The sequence below is a fragment of the Aethalodelphis obliquidens genome, unplaced genomic scaffold (assembly GCF_003676395.1).
Source record: "Aethalodelphis obliquidens isolate GAN/ISIS:26980383/991018 unplaced genomic scaffold, ASM367639v1 scaffold2, whole genome shotgun sequence".
NCBI lineage: Eukaryota > Metazoa > Chordata > Mammalia > Artiodactyla > Delphinidae > Aethalodelphis > Aethalodelphis obliquidens.
Window position 1 is genome coordinate 81,490,100 of NW_020837946.1, and position 25,500 is coordinate 81,515,599.

Consider the following 25,500-nt stretch of genomic DNA (forward strand, 5'->3'; position numbering starts at 1 on the left):
TATAGTGACATAGCTAGAAATTATAAGAAGCCAAGGGATGTATGACGGGATGGGAAAGTCGGGGGAAAGTCGGGCATATCTCTGGTCCAGAACAAAGAAAGGGCACTTCACTGAATTCTGAGGCTACCTTTCCAAACTATTCCATGTACTAACTTGCCACCTTAGTATGCAGCATGTATCAGAACGTCAACAGCTTATGTGTTTTCCTGAAAAGGTTCCCTGAACTAAGGGCACTATCCTGGGCTCTTCTTCTAGGACTGATTGGCTTTGGGGATTGTTTCTTATATCACTACTTCTATCTTAACTTTTCTATAACTCCAGTAACATTTACCCATGAACCACTAAATTAAATATTAAAGTATTTTCAAGGCCATAATGTTTTCAATTACATTAATTTTGATCTCTGTAAGAAATGCACTCTACCATTAGGGATAGCTGTTACTCTGAAGAGGAAAAAAGTCACTGATGGAAAGCAAAATAATAGAAAGATCAAGTAGTAAGTAGCAACACAGTTGGGGCTGTGTTTGGCTTTGGTACAGTAAAGAAAAAGTTGATAATGTACATTTTATTTTCTTCATGCTGCTTACATGGATACATGAGGAATTTATTCTAAGGCAACAGTCTGATTTCTCACAGAATGCTGTATTTTCTTACAGGAACTTATATTCTGATTAAATTTTTCCCATCTATCTTCTCTTGGTGAGTAGGAATGTTCTAGTCTTATACAACATAATAAATCATGCTTTTCATAGTTTCTTTTGTCTGACTTTAAAATTTCTTTGATTTGCCAATGAACAGACTGTGAGCTCCTAGTAGGGCCAATGTTCTGTTCTTATAAGTCTTCTGCTTTGTAAATGCCTACTACAAACAATCCAGGTTTATATATTCAGCTAGCTGAATAAAACAAGCGATTCTGATCACTCACATAAATGTTACATCAAAATCAAAATACTCAGCTGAGAAACATTACAGAAAAACTACAGGTACTGATACTAAATTGAAAGAACTCAGCATTTGGAGTTAGACGGATCTGGCTAGAATCTTATTGTCACTACTATGTCATAGCTGTGTAACAGACAAGCTACTTCATTTCTTCTAGCCTTTTGCTTTCTTCTCGAAATAAACAGAATAACATACACTCTTCAGAGGATTAAATGAGGTAACAAATGTACAGCAACTAGCAAAAAATAGTGGACATTACCATTTTCAACTCTGCTTTTTATCAAAGTAGATGGGGAGGTCTTTCTTAGGTCAGTGACTTTGAGATTTGGCTGAAGTAGATGAAAGCAATATCCTGTTTAACTTCATGCCCAGATCAACCTTGTTCCTACAATATTTTTGAGGCAGAAGAAAGGAGGATGGGATGGATTAGAACAGCAAACTTGAAAACAAGACTAGATACATGACTTTTAAACATTTTCCTTCTAATTTAATTCAGGCCCACCTGGATCACTTTAAATTGGAGGATTCTGTGAATGGTTAAGATAGGCTAAGTGAAACAACAAAGAGCTTGATTTGCATTTATGGGTATGTATTATGTATGTATATAGAGAGTGTTCAACGTATTTGTGTATGTATATACACGCATGTGTGAGTACACATACATACCTTACACAAACACACATAAGACAAATCTACGCATGGGAAAATCAGGACCAAACAAAGAAAAACAAAGAGAAATGTAATGAGTTGTAGTTTAAAATTTAACATCTATTTTTACTGAAAGAACACAATTTTTAAAAAGTTTAGTATTCAGTTTATATTATAGCTGAGGCTAGTAGTCAGTATAGTGAAATAAAATGAGGTTAAAAAAACAAACCCAACACTCTCCTAACCTAGCTAGCAAGCATAAAGATGGTAAAGTAGTACTGAAGTTCCTTTACTTAAATTTATTTTAGGTTCTGAAAGGATGTGCATTTAATTTCATTTATTTATATGTTTAAGGTGACAGCATACAAGCATTAGTTATATTGTAGTTTTATCTCTGTTTTAATTTTAAAACTTTGTTGATTTTTCTTTGAACCATGTCTAGCCTTCTTTTCTGCTTTTGCACTTATTGGACAGGATGGAGCTACTAACATTTATAAAATACCTCAAAAGTAATGTCAAAGATATCGTGGATGAATAACCGACAGGTGAACTATAAAGGGAAATTAATGACTGTTGCTGGTGCAGTGGAACATAGATTTGATCTTATTTGTGAACATTCTTAAGTGAGGAATATGCAAGATTGTACCTTCCAAAGATGCTAATCAATAAATCAATCCTTTCCCACATTCTCTTCTTACAATGTGACTGACACTCCTCCCACTGAGAGGTAGGTGGTATTTTCCCTTCCCTTCAACATGAGCCCATGACTGTTCTAACAAGTAGAATATGGTAAAGATGATTAGGTCACCTGAGGTTAGATCATAAAAAGTATATAAAACTTCCACCTAATTTTCTTCTTCTTGAGACACTTGCTTTTGGGTCCTGGTCCCCATGCTATGAGGAAACTCAAACTAGCCCATGAGGAGACCATACAAAGTAGTCCTTTTAGAGAAGAATTAATTCCCCAAGCCAACATCCAAAATTAATTGCTAAAAAGTTGAATGAACAATGATGCAGATGACTTTAGCTCTCACAGACTTCCAATCCTCAAGCTGGACCCCAAACATCATGGAATTGAGACAAACCATCCCCACTATGCCCTGTCTGAAATCCTGACCCAGAATCTGTGAGTATAATAAATGTATGTTCTATCCCATTAGTTTTGGGTAATTTGTTATGCACCATTAGATAACTGGAATAAGGTACTTCCATACATGCAAGTTTGAGACTCTGGCATTTGAGGCCTATGTATAGAGGTTTGTACTTGTATGAAAATCTGAGTATATCTCTAATGATGGAGATGGGGAAGACAGGGGGGGTTAACATCTGATCTAATTTTCCCAGTCAATATATGGCTTTTGCTTTCTTTTGCATTAGGGACATTCTATTCTATTCTCTCAGCCTGAACATTCATCCTCCCCTGTGACCCAACACTCACTCTGGTCTTCATCTCCTCAAAGGTCTTAGGTCTTACATGAAATGTCACATTCTCCCAGAAGACTCATCTGACTGCTAAGGAATGGATTTAGGTGCCCCTTCTATTAGATTTTAGTGAATTTATCACACTATGTTCCAGTTATTTATCCCTCCATCCTACTAGCCTGTAAGCTCCTTGAGGATATGAACTTTCTTATTTACTACTGCATACCCAGCATCAAGTAGTGATGGATGATCAATAAAAATCATCTTGATAAATGAGTATATGAATGAATGAATGCTTCTCTCTACCTCTACCCTGCTATAAAGGACTGAAAGGCAAGACCCTGGAAAGCTGGAGAAAGTAGATATTCAGAAACTGCAGGTTAGACGGGAATGAACAAAGACACAATGAAGTTAGCAGCTAAAGTCATAGGGTCTGATGAATTTCAGAGACAAAACAGTCTCCATTCTGGTTTCAGAAAATTCTGCAAATCAGACTCAGTTCTCCCTCAGTTTGTCTTACCTTTCTCTCCTGACACACACTTTCATTTCCTCATGTTACCTTGGTTTGTAGACCCTCATGATAACCTCCAGAAATTCAAAATCTCCTAATTTATCCAGGTCTGCCATTAAAAATGCCCCATACTTAGGATCATACAGCTGGCAGTTTTCAAGACAGTACTGATTTCATACATTTTTTTCTTTTCATTAATCTAAACATCAATCTACATGAAATAATATCATTATAAAAACTACCATATAAACGCATTCATGAATTGATAGAAGTGTAAGATGGATCCCAATTTTCTGGAGAGAAAAAAAGGACATCTGACTAAAGATTCCAAAATTATGCTCCAATTCTTGGAAGTTTTTGCTTCCATTCCTTAGTACTGATTTAAACTAAGTATCAATTTAATTATAACAATTAACTCTAGAGTATGAATCACTTTATCCCTCCCCAGGGATTATCAACGGGAGATGAGGGACTTGTTTCCTTAAACAAATTACCCAGTAAAGAATTACTTTTGAGTTAGGAATATCTTTCAGCATTCACTGTCTACTGCAGGTAGTGTATACAAAAAGTCTCTCAAGGAGTACAAGTCTATGCTTTTTGCAGACTTGTATATTTATCCCTCTTCCTCGTTGTCACCTACTAGATAACTTCCTCTTCAAAAACTTCTTTCATTTTTTATCCCCTTGCACCTGGCTCACAGGCTTTTATTTTTACCCCAAAGTTGCAATCAACCAGAGTAACCACAATATGCTACATTAATAATCCCATACTTGTCTTCCATTTCTTGATTTTTCTTAGTGATTCAATCTACCATTTTTTTCCATGGACATGTCCCAGATGTCATTACTGCTCTACCCTCAAAATAATAAATTTAGACATTCTACTCTCTGACCATGACCTCCCAACATCCCAGCATTCTCTACTAATTACAATCCAATATATATACATTCTCAAGGCAAGTCATCTCCAAAGTAGGAAGTGTAAGACAATTGTAAGACAAGTGTCTTAAAATACACTTGTAAGACAAGTGTAAGACAATCCTGTAGAGCACAAGATGAAAGTCTTAGAACTTTTTAATCTTTCATTATTTATATTTTATATTTTTATAGTTTATATTTTTGTAGAATATATAAAGTAGGTTGCAGGTTATACAAAGTAGATTTTATTATACTTATGTAATTTAATATATTTTTAATAAGCTTTATATAAAGTATATGAGCATACAGGTAAATACATATAATTTATAAATACATATATACATCGATGGTATGTGTTAAAAAATTGAAGACCATTTCATTGGCTACTTTCTACCTTTTGTTCTTTCTCATTACTGCCTTCCCTACTCTGTTTTTATTGCGTTGTACATCACGTAAGCCACTCCCCTGTCAATATATTCAATTCCCCTGCCTCACTGTCCTTCCATTGTATCTGGGTTCCTGAGTGCTTCAACAGAAAAATTACAAAATATAAAACTCTACAGATAGTGGCCACCATAAATCCTTGGTAAGCACCCTCAATTTGGGCCTCAATGATGCCTGGTAATCCTATTAGCTTTTCCTCTTTAGCTCTCTCAACCTCTCCCTAGTGATTGTTTCAAACATTCATCACTTCTCTAAAAACTCTGTCCTTACCAGCTCTTCCCTCACTCCCAGCAGAGCATATAAAGTGCTGGTTAATAGGAAAAAAAAAAAATCACTGCCCTTAGATGAGATGAGAACTCAGTTCCCTCAATTTTCTACCACCAATGCTACAAACTACTATTCATAGATTTCCAACATTTCTTCTTCTCTCCTCTTAGTATGGAAAGGTATTTCTTTTCGTGCTCTGGTTTTTTAGTCTCAATCCTCTTACCTGTTTATCATTTCTGTTGCTAACTTGTTCAGTCTCTCTATTACCCTTAGCAGTTAAACATGCTTAAGTCTCTCCAATTATTAAAAGAGCTCTCCTCCAGTCTCAGGTTCTTTCCAGGTAGTACTCTTTTTTTCTCCTTCTTTTTTCCTCCTTCTTTTCTCCTTCTCCGTCTTTTTTCACAGACACTGTGAAAATTAAGAACCTCTGCCTTAAATGTTGTCCACAGGGCTCTGCCACAGGCCCTCTTTCCTGTACAGTATGCATGTACAAACTCACCTACTCTTGTGGCTTAAGTATGATCTAAATGCTGATAAATCCCAAATCTGTATCTTCAGCTCAGATCTCTCTTCGGATTTCTAGACCTATCTATGTATTCAAATCTTTCATTCAGACAGAAACACTCTGATGGTTTATATGTCTCGAACTCAAGATATCTCAAACTGAATTAATCACTCCCCATCCCCCAAATAACCCACTTATTACTGTTCTTCCAATGAACTACTAAATTCCAACAACTATAACTCTTAAATATCTCTCCAATCTATTACTTTCTATCCCTATTCTTCCTACAGGTCACCATCATTGCTTAACTGGACTGATACTGGAGATTCTTAACTGGCCTCGCACCTACAATCTTGCTCTCCTTCAATCCATACTCTTCACTGCAACCAGAATGACTTTTCTAAAATGCAAACTTTATTACGTTACTCTACTCACATTGCTCAAACTTTATCATGCTTTAAACCTTCCAGTGGCTTCTCCTCGCCTTCAGAATAATTTTAAAATACCTTAACACAACTTATAAAGTCCTTCATGAATGTGCCCCTGCCTGCCCTCCCCCTACATTCAAAGCTCAAATACTGAATTTCCAGTTCTTTAAAGGGTCATCCTTCTCTCTCCTCTAGGCACTGGAACAAGATTATTCCTACCTGAAATAATTTTTCCATGTCTTTACTGGTCTAGGTAACTACTTATTTTTCAGGTCTCAATTTAAATGCCACAGCTTCCAGGGAGGCCTTTCCTATGTCCAGTCTGTGGTATAGGCCAGTGGCAGAGCTGGTGCTCAACAAATAGTCAAATGTACCTCCTCTGCATTTTCTAGCATGCCTTCGAGTAAGGTTGGGGGAATGAGGTTGATTTCTGGCCAGTAAGATGAGAGGAAAAAGAAGTAAACAACTTACAGGATTGTCCTTAAAAATGTCCAATTCTCTACTTCCTACTTCCTCTGTCATGACAACTGAAGAAGCCACCTGAAGAAGCAAGATGGAGGAGAAATGCCTGATATAAACTGGATCTTACTTGTGTGAAAAGCAAATTCCTTGTGTAATAAATTACTGAGATATCTGGGTTAATTTGCTACCAAGATTAACCTAGCCTACACTTACTAATAACAATACAGGGCTTCTGCTATATACTCCCACAGGACTCCTTTACTACCTAGCATAGTTTGTTATTGCTTACCTGTCTGTCTGCCCAGATAAGACTCTTAGCATTTTAAGGAAAAGTTTTGTGCTTCTCCTGTTCCCTGCCTTATGTCTAGAATGTAGCATAGTGCTTGAAACTTACAAGGCATTAAGAAAATATTTTGGTACATGAATGAATGGATCAATATAACCTACTTTGTTTAGTAGAATACTGTAGTACCACCAGTTTGAATTTGTAAGTAATACTATATACCAGATATTTTATCTGCCAGTATTTTTTCTATATCTTTTATTTTTCGTCAAAAGCAGCTATATATATTTTGTATCCTGTTTTAATTTTTTTCACTAAACATGTTTTAATTTTTTTCACTAAACTAAACACTAAAAAAAAAAGAAAAAACTTGATACATACTATCAATGTTTTTTCAATTCAAGGCATCTAGAAAGGCATACCATAAATGTATAAGAATTTTTTTTTTTGCGGTACGCGGGCCTCTCACTGTTGTGGCCTCTCCCGTTGCGGAGCACAGACTCCGGACGCGCAGGCTCAGTGGCCATGGCTCACGGGCCCAGCCGCTCCGCGGCATGTGGGATCTTCCCGGACCGGGGCACGAACCCGTGTCCCCTGCATCGGCAGGCGGACTCTCAACCACTGCGCCACCAGGGAAGCCCTCGATTAAGTTTTTAATGCGGAAAAATTGAAGCTATCAATTCCAAAACAAAGGGTACTACCAGAGACTGCATAAATAAGACATCTAAAAATATATATATATATATAAACCCAATTATACTACAATTAAGAGGAACATAACAGAAATGGAGACATAGCATTGACTCTGATGATTCTCTTGTTCCTCCTCCACTCCACCATAATTCTCCAAAGATAAATGAAATTTTGATTCTAAGAGCCAAGGAAAGCACAATGCCTGGCATCAGCAGATCCAAGTTTAAGTTCTGGCCACTTCATTTAGTAGTTGTATGGCCTTATGCATAATCTCTCTGTATTTATATTATTTTTGAGAGAGGTGTGTCTCTTTCTGCAGCAGAGTTTCTCAGCCTAACACTACTGATATTTTTGGACTGGATAACTCTTTGTTGTTGGAGGCTGTCTTGTGCACTGTAAGATGTTTAGCGCAGCATATCTGACCTCTACCCACCAGATGCCAGTAGTAATATCTTGCTACTCTCAGGTGAGGACAATCAAAAATATCTCCAAACATTGTGCAATGTGCAATGAGGAGCTGAGAACCACTGCTTTAAGATAAGGAAGAACAATACTTTATAGTTCTATAGCTTTTTCAGTAATTTATCCCCCATTTTTTCCAGAACGTCTAACAAATTACCAGGTTAAATGTTCATAGTCTGTCTGCATCATTTTCCTTTTCCTTCTCTGTTCTCTTGTAATTCGCTTTTAAATAGTCAAAAGCATATCAAAGAAAGAAAGAAAAGTGTAAATGTTAAACTGATTATACAATTTGTCCTGGGGTAATTAAAATTTGATAATATTGCTCTTTTAACTCTTAACAATATTTCAATGACTTTCTATATTCTCTTTTAAGAAGAAAAGGGTACTTCAATTTCCCTTCTCCCACACTTGGTGGCTTTATAGCTCAGGGATCCCAATTAACATTTAACACTTGCAAACACTGAAAAACTGCTTCTTCACTCTGAAATTTTTTTTTTTTCCAACTCTGTTGAAGGTAGCAAGAATACTTCAAAGATAATCTAACTCAAATTAATGGAATTAATTTAAAAATGAGTATTATGCATGGGGACATATATTGCTCATAATAAGTAATTTGTAGTTATACTATTCTACACACTCTCAAAACACTTTATAAATGTTAAATCTAATTATTAAATGTTCCCACCTTTCATAAGAAAGGAATAAATTTTAAGCACCTGAAAATAAAGTCTTCAAATAAAGGTATTTCTTTAAAATACACCCTATATTACTAAAGCACTTTAATACTAAATAAATCAAGTGTACTTTTTACTTAAATACAGATTGTATATGTACTAAAGGGATTAAATAATGCAACCAATAATATAAAATGACAGGTGGTCAGCTATAAATCATTTCCTAGCAATTACATTTAATTTTGTATTCCCTTCAAGATCTAATGTAAAAATAACATAAGGAAGTAGTTTTAATTTCTAAAGCAACAGAATATGGGGAAATTTGTTCAGTCTCAAATACTTCTTTAAATAATGTTATCTTAATATTCACTGTGTTCTTTCAAGAATTTGAAAATGAACATTTCTATGACAAACAACATTTTCCCACCTGTTAAAAAGAGTTGCTGAATCTGGATTTCTTAATTGTGATCCAACATTTTCAAGTGATTAGGCATATGCTGAGAGTAATGTTAACCTTTTAACTATATTTAGTGAGGAAAGAGTATAACTTGTGGTAATTTTATTTTTCATTTATTATTTATACCCTGCTAGCTTCCAGTAATGTTTTAAGATGATTCACCTGGTCTTTTACACTGGCATTATGAGGCAGCATCCAATGGTAGAAAAAGCACTGGCTTTGGAAATAGACACACTTAGGTTTCAAGCCTTTCACTGGCACAGTACCCAAGGAATTTTGGTCAAGTCACTTATCTTACTCTCTGAATAGCTGATTCTATACCTATTAGCTCTGATACTTGTATGTACCTGGCTTGTGGCTGCCATTCCATAAGTTACAATACATTTCTTCCTCTTCAAAAATGGTTAGACTTTTAGAGAATTAAGCATATTATTTTTTACAATATTCTCTTCTAGATCAAAAAAGATAAGGCTTTGGTACCGTGCCGGATAGAAAAAAATCAATATCTCAAAATATCAATGCAGATGCCATTCTGGATTCATTCTTTTTTTTGAACTACTTTATATGTACTCATACCACTAAACTTAGCTGAACACTACTTAATGGGTACATATGAAAATGACAGTAGAAATCAATATTTCAAGACAGATAAAATTTAAGTGGGATTGTGAAAATATTTTAATGTCCCTGAGTAAACCTTCAGTTTAGAGCAATGGGCTTCAAATACAGGGCTCTGTACTTAATTTTCCTTCTAAGATCTATAGGAGATACTAGATTATAGTAATCCTTAGAATGCCAATGCACTTCTTTGATCAAGCTTTGTCTGCAACTTATTAAAAATTTAATTACTCTTTGCAGCAGCTGGTCTCTGTTTTAATAAAAAACAGACTGCGAGGTCCCACCTCCAGAGTTTCTGATTCAATAGCTCTTGGCTAGGTCTTTGGAATTTGCTTTTCTATCAAAGTTCCAGGTGACGCTGATGCTGCTAGCCAGGTTATTTTAGCAGGCTATGAGAACCACTGGTCCAAATATCTCTAAATCTACATTATTCCTAGTTTTCTGTAATCTGAATAATCTGTTATATTTTCTAGACACAATTCATTCATTTATTCCTACAGCTATTTCTTGGCTAGGCTGTTTAAGGTTCTGGTGAACAAGATAGACAAGGTTCCTGCTCTCATGGAGCTTACATTCTATTAGTTAGGGGGACAATAAATACATAAATAAACAGAAAAATACAGGACAGAAGTAAATGCCATAAACAGAATTAAAACAAGGTAATGTGACTTGAGTGATTTCTTTAGATTTGGTGGTGGTTGGAGAAGACTTTTCTAAGGAGTTAACATTTAAGCTGAGATCTGACTAACAAGAGCCACCTATGGAAAGACTGAGAGAAGAACATTCTAGGTAGAGGGAACAACTTGTGTAAATGTCCTAAAGGAGAAACAAGTTTGGTGTGTCAAGAAATAGGTTAATTTGGATTGCAAATGAGGGTAGATAGATACTCAGGGGCCAAGTCAATCACATAGTATCATCTGGGATGGGGTAAATAGTTCGGAGAGTTTTCTGTAAGTGAAGACCTCCAATACACCATACTGAAAAATTCTGCCATTGTAGTACAAATAATGAATACTGTAATTAATCTGATGGCATTGTATTTGTAAGAAAAGGTCTCACTGTCTCACTATATAATAATAGAATATACCACTAATTGGTAAGGATAGTAGGCATGGTCTAAAAATTTAGGGCTAAAAACAAAAGTCAGAGGCTCAGAAGGCTCTGTTACCTATTACCCATGTGATCAAGGACATGGTAAAATCTTCAGTTCTCTGGATCTCAATTTCCTCATCTATAAAAGGGAATAGAGTAAGTATCTCCAAAACTGTTATGAAGATTAAACAAGATAATTAATATATAATACCCAGTAATTACCCATTATTTTGTGGGTACTTAATAAAATGTTATTCCAGATCAGTCTCTTCTGCTCTTCCAGATAAACTCATCAGCTCAAAGCAATGAAAGAAGAACTGAAACATGCTAAGTTTTCAAGAAAACTCTTTCTTTTGTATCTGAATTTCCATAGCTTCAACTTCCTAATAATCCCATATCATTTAGTGTCTGTATCTGAATGTTCAAATGTTACAAAATAATAAACCTAAGAATAGCATGTATTTTAAATCAACGTACAAAAACCTATACACCAAATAAATGTTGCTCTATTCAAAGTACAGGATTACAGGGACTTCCCTTACGGTCCAGTGGTTAAAACTCCATGCTCCCACTGCAGGGGGCATGGTTTTGATCCCTAGATCCCTAGTCGGGGAACTAAGATCCCACATGCCACAGGGAGTGGCCAAAAAACCCCGAAAAACAAAGTATAGGATTACAGGTCTACATTGTTCCGAATAGCTTTGAACCTTCTCTTCTAGAACTACTGTAAGAATCTATTTAAAAGCCTAACAGAATTCTACTGATTTTAAACTTTCACTTGTTTTTGACCAAGAAACAAAGCACAAAAACAAAACTTTGCTTATTAGATATCACTCAGACAGTTGCTTGTTAATTCAAACTTAGCCCTCAAAAAATGACTGATAATACAGATAACATTCAAAATGACGTCATACTGTTTAGACAACCTAAGGAGTTCCAAAAGTATTTAAGCAAAGCAACAGCACTGAAATAAGTACATAGCCTCTCACATGATTACTTTCTAAGAAAAGATACTTGTTTGCATGGATAGTTTCTAGGATATTTGTTTAAAAGCAGTGTACCAATATGTACATTATGTGTATACATACAGGACAGAGTGAAATTGGGAAACCATTTATAGGAAAAGGTACTAATGGGTGTATTCCTTCGCAAACTGACTTGTCATATAAACTAATAATCTGCAAGAAACTAAAAGGTCATGATGGACAAGAAGCCATGCTTCTAGCTTTTCTAACTTCTTGGTAGTAGTGCTCTAATATTCTTTCTTCCTGGTGTCAGTTACTTAATAGCTCATCTATCATGTAGTTTTGAATAAAAACATTTTTATGAAAGGAAAATTGAAAGACAGAAGAGTTAAGTGGATAGCTCAAAATTAAAGACAAAGGTAAAGTGGTACATAAGAAAGAAGGGAAAATAGTTGCAATTTTTCCAAATAAACATGAGAATTACAGATGGTATAAATGGAAAAGGATTAGGCAGGGCAGTTCCTAGAGTCTAAAGATGAAAAGAATGATAGGGAAGCCAGAAGAAGCAAAAAGAACTCCATCTCCACCCTGCATCCTGTTGGTTAAAGGAGCCTTTAGCAATGGTCTGGGCCTGTTGGAATTGCTACTCTTGTTGCATGATGGGATAAGTGAGACTCAGAAGTCACATGAAGGCTGCAGTAGGTGTGTGTTTATGTTTGAGGGCTGGCCAAGATGGAGTAAAGGAGATAGGTACAATTTAAAAATATTTTCTATAGAAACACTGCTAATATTATGCCTTAAATACACTATGGATTGATTAAAGTGACATAATACCACCAAGCATAACCACCAGGTAAAACAGCATTTCTATGATAAAGCAATTCTGAGTGAAAAAACTGATATACAAATTACAGACTGCCTGTATTACTCTCTCCAGGATGATGAGGCCCATCACAGTTAACAGTTACTAAGTATGTGACCCCAGGGTCACATGACTAAAACTACTAACAGACACAATACCTCTCACTCAAAACCACTGGGGCTAGCAGAATTTCAGCACTGATATATATGTATTTTGCTTTTAATTTTAGAAAGGTAATATAGTGCATATAGTATATATGATGTGATGTCCCCAGAGGTGACTGGGGCAGCACCTGAGAATCAAACACATAAATATTTCTGCAGTAAAATATAGCAGTATTCACACATGGGAAACATAAAGCCTACAAATAGCCTCACATAAACTCAGTTCTGGATTTGCGACCAACTGAGTTAAGTGCAAGTCAGATTTTGCTGCCTTAACTAAATACACTTTTATTTAATTTTTTATTTAAAAAGTGTGAGTTCCCTCCCTCCTCCCTCTGAACTTTTTAAAGTTCAGAATTATAGATAAGGGACTATGGACACGTATCAGTATCTGCAAATGTTACTCTCTCAACGTGATCCATGGTCACCTTTAAAACAGAAAATTGGGGGGGGGCTTCCTAACTAGCTAAAGACTATGTGACAATAGCCAAAAAGCTTTTAAAAGCCCTGGATATCAGAAATTGTTCTGGTGCCCAAGGAATCTTGCAAAGGTTTCAAAGGCTGAGGTAATAACAACAGTTTCTCTTGGACTGGATGTTAGAAAATGCCATTATTCAAAATATGAGATTTAGATTAGCTTCTCTGCCACAATCAACAATTACTATAATAATTATAACAGTGATGTGGGAAACATTGCTTTACACTGGCTGCCAAGAAAACCAGCCATTCCTTGTTTCCTCACACTCAAGCAGAAATGCCCTGAACCTGGACAGTGTTTCTCAACCCTGCCCTTGTTTCAGTGGTCAGGACCTGCTATGTTGGCTACTCAGACCAAATACATTTTTGTGACACAGAGGATCCATCCCTGGGTCAATCTGCCTAGTGTTTCCTTCTCCCTCCTTCCTACTGATCCCTTTTCTGCCAGCTTCTTAGTAGCTAGAACCTACTCACTTCTGCTTTCAGGGGCTTTCCTGACTTAAAATTAGACTCCATCTTCTATTATTTGAGAATTTATATTCTCTCCAGGGTAGCTAATTTTCTGCTTAAAGCTCTGTGTTTGCAGAGACCCTCATTATCTGTCACCTCTTATCAGCCTAAATCAGCTTTGGTCCCAGGCTTCTCTTGGCCTGCCACATCCTGTGCCATTGGTAGGAAAAGAAATGCTGTTACTCTTCTGAAAGTATTGGTTTACAGTTATAAAATATGTACTCCTTCTATGTTTTCTCTTCTTCACAGATCTCCCCATCAACTTCCATAATCAAATACAATGGAAGCCATTAGCCAAATATTTTGAAAAAAGACAAAAACGTTATATTAGAAAAATAAGAACAAATTTAAAGACAATCAAAAATGTTTACTACAACTCTTTAAAAACCCACTGTCATTAACAGTGTCAATTCTCAACCAAATAAATAAGGAAAAATGATGGCAACAAGAAAATGCTATTAGTTGGAGATGGAGGATAGGGGAGTGGATTGTTTGAGAAAGAGAGAAAAAGGCCTCAGGGGGGAAAAAAATCAGCCACCATTAAATGGCAAAAATATTCTATAAATAGTAACAAGATAACCTGTATTTACATAATGGCTTTCTTCCAAAGAATTCATGGTGATGTATTTTTTTTAAATGAAGACAATTTTTTCTTAAAGAAGATGAGCCAATATAGGGTAAGCCTGAATCACTCTTAAAAGTATATATTTGCACAGTGAAGGTTAATCGCTTGGTTCTAAAAAACAAAACAAAAAACACGGACTATTAAAGACATTTTTTTTTTTTTTTAAGACATTGTTTTTTAATCTGAGACAAAGACTTTAACAGGCCCAAGTTTCCACTGAAAGATCAATGTAACATGATGAAAAATTTATACATACTGAAATAATGAATTGGAAATCAACAAACATTATACTGAAATATTTAAATATTTTAAAAAGTTATATTTTAAGAGGTAAAAAATAAGGGAAAATATTAACTAAGATCTGTCAAAATTGTTTTATTTATTCAATGGCTATTATAATATAGTATCTTTTGTTTTATATGTCCTTGTTTTGGGAATATTTTAAATTCTAGTTGGGTGAATTTTATGATCCCAAAATAAAGATGAAGCTTCAGTTAGGCATGTCACAGGGAGTTGGTGGCATCTTATATGAGAAGAGAAGCATGGAAAAGGCTAGGTAGTTAAGTGATTTGCCCAATATTAATGGCAAAACGAGGCAGAGATCTTGTTATTTGACTTCAAGTCCAATGCTTTTAAGTACCACATAAATCTGTATTCTAGGGGCTTCCCTGGTGGCGCAGTGGTTGAGAGTCTGCCTGCCAATGCAGGGGACACGGGTTCGAGCCCTGATCTGGGAAGATCCCACATGCTGTGGAGCAACTGGGCCCGTGAGCCACAACTACTGAGCCTGCGCATCTGGAGCCTGTGCTCCACAACAAGAGAGGCTGTGACAGTGAGAGGCCCGTGCACCGCGATGAAGAGTGGTCCCCGCTCGCCGCAACTAGAGAAAGCCCTAGTACAGAAACAAAGACCCAACACAGCCAAATAAATAAATAAATAAAATTAAAAAAAAAAATCTGTATTCTATAAAATGAAACTAAGTATTAAATTGCAAGCAGGCAAAAAAAGACTTTATATAGTATTTCTAAGCCAGGTTTTCAATTTTTTTGTGCAATCTTTATCTAGCAGAAAAAAGTTTTCTGATAGCGAAAATGTGAAGGATTAAAAAATATTTTTTATAAATGATATAAACAATGGATAAAAAGAGAAATATTTCAATAAGGGCATGGTGGAATACAGGGCCTTGATTGGGATGCTCTATATCTAATTTTTGGGTGAAATACGTTAAGTGAATATTATAAAGTGAAAAATATACAAAATATACTTGGGGGGAAGCATGTATGATATCTTTTCATCTTCTCACTTAAAAAATTTTTAACGAAGTATGTTTAGTGACTCTCAATCAAGCAGAAGTTGATTTAAAATCGTAAATAATACTAATATGCAATCAATCCTTTTACAAAAATATTTTCCACTTGAGAGTATTTCCCAGTGTTTCAAAAGTCATAATCTCTTTCATAGTCAAAATCAACCAAACAAAAAGTGGCTTTGTGAATATGGTTATATCTTGATTTTTGAAACAAAATTCCTTAACATATTACAGAGCAGATATACTGGATGGTTAGTAACAGCAAAGGGTCAACACAAATTTTATACATTTGACTTTTAATTTCACTTGTGGTGGAAATCAGCAAATATGAGCAATAACAGAGTTCAGATTCTGGGACTGAACAGACTTGGATTTGAACCTCCACTCTCTCACATAGCGCCTGAATAACTACAGCCACTGACTTCTTTGTGCCCATTTCTTCATAAATTTTTGTGAGAATCATAGTAAATCATGCCTAAATGGCCAAGAAGAACACTGGTTACAATTATTAACAAGATTTTTATACGGGATAACCTACTCATTTTGTTGGAAACATGGCAAATGGTCTTGAAATTATGCCTAGGCTACCAGCAAAAAGGTAAGATTATCTTATTCCTTTTTGGGTTGCAAATGCACAAGACGGTTCTGTAATAAAAACCTACTTCCCCTGAAATCACATGCAGATTAAGGAATGCAAGTATAACAATTGTATAAGTATGAGGTTAATGTTTAATCCTTCAACTGGACAGAAAACTCCGTAAGGTTTCGGACCATGTTTGTTTCTTTTACCACTTACCCTAATACCTAGCACAGCTCTGGTGCATGGTGGTGACTCAGTAAATATCTGTTGAATGAATAAGTGAATGAATGAGCTAATGTCAATCAGAGAAGATATAGAAAGGACAAAAGATGAATAATGGGAAATATGACCATGTGAGATGAAGAACAATCAACAATGAGATGCTGGTGGTCCTGGGAAAATGGCAAAGACCTGAGGAGTTTAGAGAACCTGTGAGAGTCTAAAGGAACAAGAAGACTTGAAAGAAGCTTGACAGGGAGATGGATATGTGCTCTAGGAAAGGGAAGATACCACAGAAAACACTGAATGAGTGACAAGAATCAGAAAATTCAGGTTTCATAATGAGAGATCCTGTCATATAAACATTCCAGTGGTTCTGGAGAGAGCAGTTTCAGCCTAAAACTATAGAGGTGTAGGACTAGAGAAAGGAAATTATACTTTCACAAAGTCTAAAGGATCCATGAAAAATGCCTCTGGTTTTGCACAAGAAGGGCAAAATATTTCCTTAAAGAGGAAAGAAGCATAGAAGGACACAGCAACCAAAAAGAATGAGGCTACAGAACAAAAGAAAGCAGAAAGATTCAGAAGAATCTAAAAATTATTTACATAGTATCACGCTAATGAATAAAAGGAAATGAGTATACTGGCCATGAGGAAGATTAAATGATTTACCTCCTAAATTAATGTAATCACCTTCAAAATGAGCAGTTACTGATATTTTGTATGGTTTGTGTGCTAAGATACCTGAAATTCCCCCACAAAAGCATGAGTGACAGTGCAGTAGGCACTATGTGGAAGAAACAGAAGGATTTAAAGCTATGATTCTGGGGTGGACCCAGAGAGGGGTGCATCAGCTCATCTGAGCATGCACGGAACCACCTGGGAAGCCTTCTGAGTGAGTGCCGCCTTGGATTGTGCTGCAATACAGGGTCCATTTACGGAAAGCAGATTAGGATTTATGGGATGTGCCTATCACCTCTCTGCCCTGCTCACTGTACTGCAGTCCCTTGGTATCTGCATGGGAGTGGTTCCAGGACCCGATGTGGATCTGCAGATGCTCAAGTTCCATAGTTGGCCCTTCCACAAATGTGGAACTTGCCGATACCGAGGGCCAACTATACTCATTCCTCCTCAGAGCCAGATGTTTTGTTACGAGTAATGCGGATGTAACTGCTTATCAAGTTTGATTTTGCTTGGCTCCATGTTGATACATTCTCTGTAGTTCAAGGTATCTTTAATCCTTGTGACAAATTTCATATTCCTCTGGTTTTACAGCTTAAACCAGGGGAGATAGTAAGGGAACAGAGAACATAAATAATTTACACTGGAACATAATTAATTAGGAGTTAACTGCATATCTCATGTGTTATTTATTTGCTCATTCAACATATACTTATTTTGCTACTACTATATCCCAGAACGATTATAAATGCTAGGGATATAACAATTTAAAAAGACAAGAACCCCATCCTCTCAGAGTTTTTATTCAGGTGTTTGTGGGAATGCAAAGGTTTGGAGACAACAAACAAGTTAACATTTATTTAACCACTTTTACATTGCCTAGAACTCTGACTCTATGAGCCATGAGCTGCTTCTTATACTAAAATATACTCTAAAGGAAGTATGGCCTTTTGGGTACTTGAATTACCCTTACATTTAATATAAGTGCCTTTGAAACATCTGCTATAATCAGAAGCAGCAAATGCTTTTCTATATTTAATTCTAGCTTCCTTTATTGCATTTTGTGAAAACATATTTATTCTTCTCATCATAAAAGTAACAACCATATTACAGAAATATTGAATCTAGAAGAAAGGGAAAAAAGGGCTCTAATTTTAGCACCTTAATATAAATCATTCAGGATTTCACTACATTTCCTTCTAACATTTTTAATGTTTAAATAGCTGTATGTTTACATAGTTGTAATTATAATATGTAATACTTTTGAATATTTTTGTTTTCTTTTAAGCATTTTCTCCTTACTTCATAATTCCTGTTTACTTTAAAATTTAGTAGATCCAAAAAAGAAATGATACAAGTGAACATATTTACAAAACAGAAACGGACTCACAGACTTAGAGAATGAACTTATGGTTACCAGGGGGGTAGGGTGAAGGGAAGGGATAGTCAGGTAGTTTGGGATTGACATGTACACACTGCTATATTTAAAAAGGATAACCAACAAGGACCTACTGTATAGCACAGGGAGCTCTGCTCAATGTTATGTGGCAGCCTGGATGAGAGGGGAGTCTGGGGGAAAATGAATACACGTATATGTATGGTTGAGTCGCTCTGCTGTGCACCTGAAACTATCACAACATTGTTAATCAGCTATACTCCAATATAAAATAGAAAGTTGAAAAAAAATTTAGTAGATCCACAAATTAGTGAGAAAGCCACATATGTATTTATCTTTCTCCCAGACCATCTAAAAACTTTAAGAATGAATGTAAAAAGTCTATTTTAAGCCTAACTAGTCTTTAAAGTGGGGCTCAATGCTAAAGGTTTTAGGCCTAAACAATGCTAGGTCAAAATGTGATGTTAGGTATAATTTTTAAAGTATTATTATATATAGTAAGTGTTGTATTTACATTACCACACATTTCTACTTTAGATATGCTGTTGGATAAAATGGGAAAATCAATGAGATCATTTTTTTCAATAATATACATTTATTTAGCAACTAGTAAAATGCTAGGTTCCAAACATATAACTTGAAAGTTCAGAAAACTAAAGAATCACACTTTTAAAATAAAAGAATATTTATACAAATTAAACTACTGCTTCTCTCATGACTCTACATTCCTGGATCATTTTCTGATGTTAGCTGAAACTTGCTAGCTGTAGAAGACATGTCTAAAACTAAATACAGAATACACAGAATTTCCATATATACTAATTTTATTGAAGGGTTATGATTTTAAGACATCTCTTGCATCACAAGATATAAACGCCTCAGCTAGATGACTACTCACTCATAAATTTAGTATATGAATACATGTATCTTCTAACTGAGGGAAAGATTAATCATTTGCCCCTAAATCCATACCTTCAGACTTCGCCTTCATGTTGATTCTAAACTTCCTTTACACAATAAGACAAAGGTTTTTGTTTGTCTGTTTTGTTTTGATTTTGTCTCAATAATCCCCAAAGATCCACTAGAGATAAAGTAGTATTTACTAACATGCAAACATGCTTTATTAAATTAAAATTAAATTAGCTTCTGTGATCTGGACACTAATGAAAATATGCAAAGGCAAGTTTTAATAGGCAGGAGAGTGGTCACAGCTATAATTGAGATAGGGATGCCATGGATGGACAGGGACTGCTTCTCTGACTTGAGAATCAAAGGCACATAGAAAATGGTTTATTTTCTGTATTCACCCACTAACAAAATATTCTATGAAGCTTCACTTTCTCTCATTTGCATTATCAAAACTGACTTTGCTTCTCTAACTACAATATCCTCAGGGGCAGTTACTCCTGCCAACACTACTGTCACCGTCTAAAATATCTGAAAGTCACTGACATAAGACTGATATAAGAGGATAACGCCGATGTACGTTAGGCCTAACCCAGTACTCAGGATATTGACAACACAAAGCCAATGGTTTTGACATTGGCAAATAGAGTCAAACTATTCACAATTCTGCTGAAATTCCAGGTCAGCATTTTATGAATTAGAACTGGCCTGGGTGGCAATGAATAACTTCAGATACTTGATCATTTCAATTTTGTTTTAAAAACTTTAATGATGCTGACCTGGAAATATATTTCAGTGGATTTCTCAAAATGAAGACAGAAAAGCTATACATCGAGAATAGATAAGAGAGATGGGTCAACAATGTTAAACATTTTTCTTTAAACGTGTCTTAGAAGGTTAGGTATTAGGTCATTAGTTCCAGTCTGTGTAGCATTTATCTCCATGAATAAAATATTTTGATGATAAAATATTTTGATAGTTAATAAAATATTGACAATTACACACCTTTTTTTGTGATATTAAATTTTCCAACATAATGACAGGATTATTGGCTGATTCCAAATTATAGCTATGATAACCCATTATGTGAAATTATGTTTGCAGTTAGCATTAACCAAAGAAGTTCATGATTACCAGTAAAAATACTAATAGAAATCAGAGATCTGAAAGGGTCAAAGGATGTGTGTTAAAAGAAGTATGGGTAGGACTTTCCTTGTGGTGCAGTGGTTATGAATCTGCCTGCCAATGCAGGGGACGTGGGTTCGAGCCCTGGTCCAGGAAGATCCCACGTGCTGCGGAGCAACTTAGCCCGTGTGACACAACTACTGAGCCTGCGCTCTAGAGCCCGCGAGCCACAACTATTGAGCCCACGTGCCACAACTACTGAAGCCCACGCGCCTAGAGCCTGTGCTCCGCAACAAGAGAAGCCACCGCAATGAGAAGCCTGTGCACTGCAATGAAGAGTAGCCCCCACTGGCGGCAACTAGAGAAAGCCAGCATGCAGCAACAGACTCAACACAGCCAAAAATAAATAATAAATAAACTTATAAAAAAAAAGTATAGGTAATATACACTTACACTGGACTATTTTAGCTACCGCAGAAAGGGCAGCCAGTCACATGACCTTCTTACGTAATGGTACATTTGCAGTGGCTAAATTGTAGGGTAGTTCACTTAATGCAAATTAACAATAAAATGACTACATAAGGAAAAGGTGATTTTAAATGATAATCTCAGAATTACATATAGCAGCAGTCAATAGCCATGGGAAGTGGATCACATATAATCCATAGTAAATACTGGCACATTTGGCATATTTAGAGCAATCTGCTGGTCCTCAAAACAAACAGAAGGCTAGTAAAATACTATGCCAACAAGCACCCACTAAGTACACAGGTCATTTAGTATACAAGCTCAGAATCTGATTAGAGTTACTGGAATCATAGACCCGAGCCTCGTCTGTCATCCAGTCATAGTCATAAAATTAGAAAGATCCTTCAGAATCACTTGGAAAGGTATGCTTCCTATTGTTAAGAAAACAAACTCTAGTGCTTGTAAAATAGTGGAGGGGAACGTTTAAGAGCTCAAGCTCTGAAGCTCCAGAACTGAAAGAGGATTTTCCGCAGATCTATAAAAATCTGGCTCCTATAAACTGAACAGGATAGAAGCTAACCTTGGCCAAGACTAGAATTCTACAAACTGTTGTTAAACAGGTGTTTTTGGCATGGACAATCTACATACCACATATTAGAATACCTTAAGTAGATTCTAAAACTGGTGTGGAATCTGTCAGAGTTCTAAAATCTTAAGTGCAAAAACAAATAAAATAAAATTGGGTTTATAATTGAACTGAGCTCTGATGGTCAATATAAGACTGCATAAAATGTAAGCTCAAGGCATCTTTTCTCTCCTCATGCTATAAAAGTTGTATATTTTGGAGGCTTTTCCTCCAAAATTGCTGTAGAATAAACCATATTTGCTTCACACAATTCCTCTCAACCTGAATCAGAATACCCTCTTCCTTTATTTTGAACTTGAAGTACCAGGAGTGATTTTCACTTGTCCTTCTATATCAAGTGCTGCCTCATTCATAGTAAGGGACTTTATATAGAGTCTCTGAACCCCGTATACTTTGAACCACAGCCTTTTGTTCAGTTTAAGAAATATCTACAATTATAATCCTTAATTGAGAAGCCAAATCCATAGAATGGAAAATAAAATAACTACTTTTATGTGTACTTCCATCCACTGCCTTTGATTTCTAAAGTCCATAAAATTTAGATGTTACTTCTCTGAAGAAGCAGATAACCTTATGGCTGCTTTACTTCCTGTTCCCAAAGAAATCATTACTTAGTATCTACATATACCCACTTTAGGGGTCTGACCATCTTGTGGCTATGCAACTACGCATCAAATCTAATACAGATCCCATGTCTCCAATGCCCAGTAACAAGACCACTCAAGATGCCAATAAAGTCACCATTCCAACAACACAGAAAAATATATTTCCATCGAAATACAGTAACAGGTCAAACAAAAGGCACACTGTTGAGATATCCTGAGCTTACAAGATAACTGTGTGCCTCTTATCTGACAATGGGCTAGATAGCAATTAGTTTGAGGAGCTTCAAATTTAAATACAGATGTTACAGAACAGAGGTCAATAAACTTTTTTTTACTGTAAAGGGTCATATAGTAAGTATTTTAGGCTGTGTGGGCCACTTACAGTTTCTGTTGAATATTCTTTTTTGTTCATTTGCTTTTTCAACTGTTTAAAAATATTAAGACATTTTTAGCTTAAGGGCCATATAAAAACAGGCTGCAGGCCAAATTTGGCCTGTGGGTGACACTTTGCTGATCCCTAATATAGAATAACCTGCTTCTTGTCTCTACTAGACTCTAAGAACCTAGAGATGAGGGATGAAAAGTGTTCAACCACTTTAATATTTCCACTGTTCAGTACAGTGAGTTGCACGTAGCAGCCATTCAAAAAATATTCGATTAATGAATGAATAAACAAGTGAATGAATGAATGAATGATCTGTCAACAGTCCAGTAACAGAATTATTACTTACAATATTATTTGTCCTGCCTACCAATAACTAGTTCTTTACTCTGAGGCAGGTAGATGACTAACTTCACAACCTCCTTGTGATTGGATGTGTTACTTCTGGTCTGGATCATTTAATGGCAGATGTGAGACCTTCCAGGGCTCTTTTCTCCCCCCTTTCTTTCCAGTTTGATGATCAGCAATGATTGAAATGGTGGCTGCTCCATAAGGTCCCTAAGTGATTATTATGAACAGAGATACCTCTGATCATGATGGTCATACAAGGAGAACAAGAAACAAACCTTTGTTGTTTTAAACCACTGAGGTTTTGTGGTTGTTTCTCACTACTTCATAATATTGTCTATCCTGATTGATACAGTACCAATCATACTCATCTTCAGACTACATACAACCTATTTTAAAATTCACACCTGGCTGTAGTACAAAGCAGAAAGACAAAGGCATCTTTATCACTCTGCTAAACAATCAAGTGCTCTGAGTTTTCAAATAGTTTCTAAGGGTGATCTAGGGCAAATCACCAATCACTTCAATTTTATGACCTGTTTTCCTAACCAGGATAGGATAATCAGCTTACTTTTTTTTTTTTTTAATTGGGGTATAGTTGTTTTAGGATAGTTACTTTCTAAGATCACATTTGCAGGGAAAATTAAGAAAACAACTATACAGATGTTATTTACAATTGAATAAGTTGGCTAATTACTAAATTTCCTGTTTCCTTGAAAACTAGTTATTTTGATCATTAATACATTGATGTAGAAACAATAAGAAACTGGATAAGTACTTTCTCATATATTTCTTACAGTATAGATTGCTATTTGCTAAAACCCCTGTAAGAGAAATTGTATCTATAAAAGTATATCTAATCAATAATATTAATCCTGAGAGGGAAAAGCTATAGATTCAGAAACACTTAAGAGACACATCAACCAATTGCAATGTATGGATCTTCTTTAGATCCTGATTCAAGTAAATTTTAAAAAATCAAAAAACAAACAAAAAACCCCCTCAAAAAACCAAACTTACAACTGGAAAAAATCTGAAAACTGACATGTATGATGATAATTAAGGACTATTTCTAACTTTTTAACGTGTGATAGTAATAGTATGGGTTTTTAAAAAATGAATTCCTGCTTTTAGATATACATATAGAAATATTTATAAATGAAAAAAGTTCTAATAGCTAATGTTATAACATTTTCAGGACAATTATTTCCATTTCTCTTACCCTAGTCTAGAGCTTTAGTAAAGAAAGGTAATGGGGATAGAGATCAGACAAGGAAAAAAGGTATGCAGGCAGGATTCTAGACTCCTATTCTGATTTCAAACAGAGTAAATCAGTTTTTACTTTTGCCTGTGACTACCAAAAAAACCCAAGAAACAAACCTGACTAAATCCAGTTTATCCCAATATGCCCTACAGCCCCATTATCATTAGCCACTCCCTGAGTCATCTATAGTCTTCCTTGGTTGCCTCATTCTACTCGTCTTCTTCCCTGAGGCATCTTTTCAATAATCCCTTCCGACAATGCTTTTTCTACTGCACCTCTGTTACTGCCACTGTAATTAATAATTAACAATTGACAATCCTCTATGCCTCACTGTCTTCACAAAATGCTACGTCTAGAGACCTATTTGCCTTAATAGAAACCCAGAGGACACCCTTCTCTGGTAGCCCTTTCTAGAGAAGGATATCTTTACTCTCCCAGCACCCTTGTATTAACACTGGGGATTAACAGCCTCCCCCGCCCAGAGGCTGGGGGAAGTAGGAGGTCAACATTCCTCCAGCCACTCATTTCCAAATCATGACTGCCACTCCTCATATAAAAAATTCTATTCCTTTGAGGTTTATTACTTTCCACTTATACGCACTACATTTTTTGTTTCCACCGAGGCAATGTTTTTAAATGAAAGAGCAAGGAAGGAAAAGGGATAAGAAAATCATTCACACGGTTTTAAACTGATTCATGAAAAACAATTACAACACTGAATTTTAATATTAACTTCACACCCACCAATTTTAGCAATGTGCCCTCCCCTTAAGTCCAAGAGTTTTATTTGTACATCAAGAGAAAGAGTTTAATGCGCAGTCTGACTTACCTACTACCACCTCCCCCAACACACACACAAAGCACAGTAAATCTAAAATTAAGGCAACAGTGACCTTTTTCTCTTCTAAACTGACTTCATCACTACAGTAGGGTCTTGACCTGATCTATCTTCTTGTCACACAGTAACAAAAAATCATCACAGCAAGAATCTCACACTTTTAAGGAGAGCAGGCTATTTAGATTAAATCAGGTACTAAGTAGAAGACTAAAATATTTCTTTGTGAGGATTCTTGGCCAGTTCTATGGGAGGGGTCTAAGGCCTTGGGTTTCCAAAGAAACCTAGATGGAGTATTCACTGCATCT

The 25,500-nt window shown here is 35.8% G+C and overlaps 1 protein-coding gene across 1 annotated transcript in view; it reads right to left on the minus strand.

Annotated features, from left to right (window-relative positions):
- Positions 1 to 25,500, minus strand: part of MBD5 (methyl-CpG binding domain protein 5) — a 404,162-nt gene that overhangs the window by 333,785 nt on the left and 44,877 nt on the right. Inside the window, exon 2 of the mRNA XM_027131635.1 lies at positions 1,202 to 1,327. The gene's annotated coding sequence lies outside the window, so the exon portion shown is untranslated. The remainder of the gene's footprint in view (positions 1 to 1,201; positions 1,328 to 25,500) is intronic.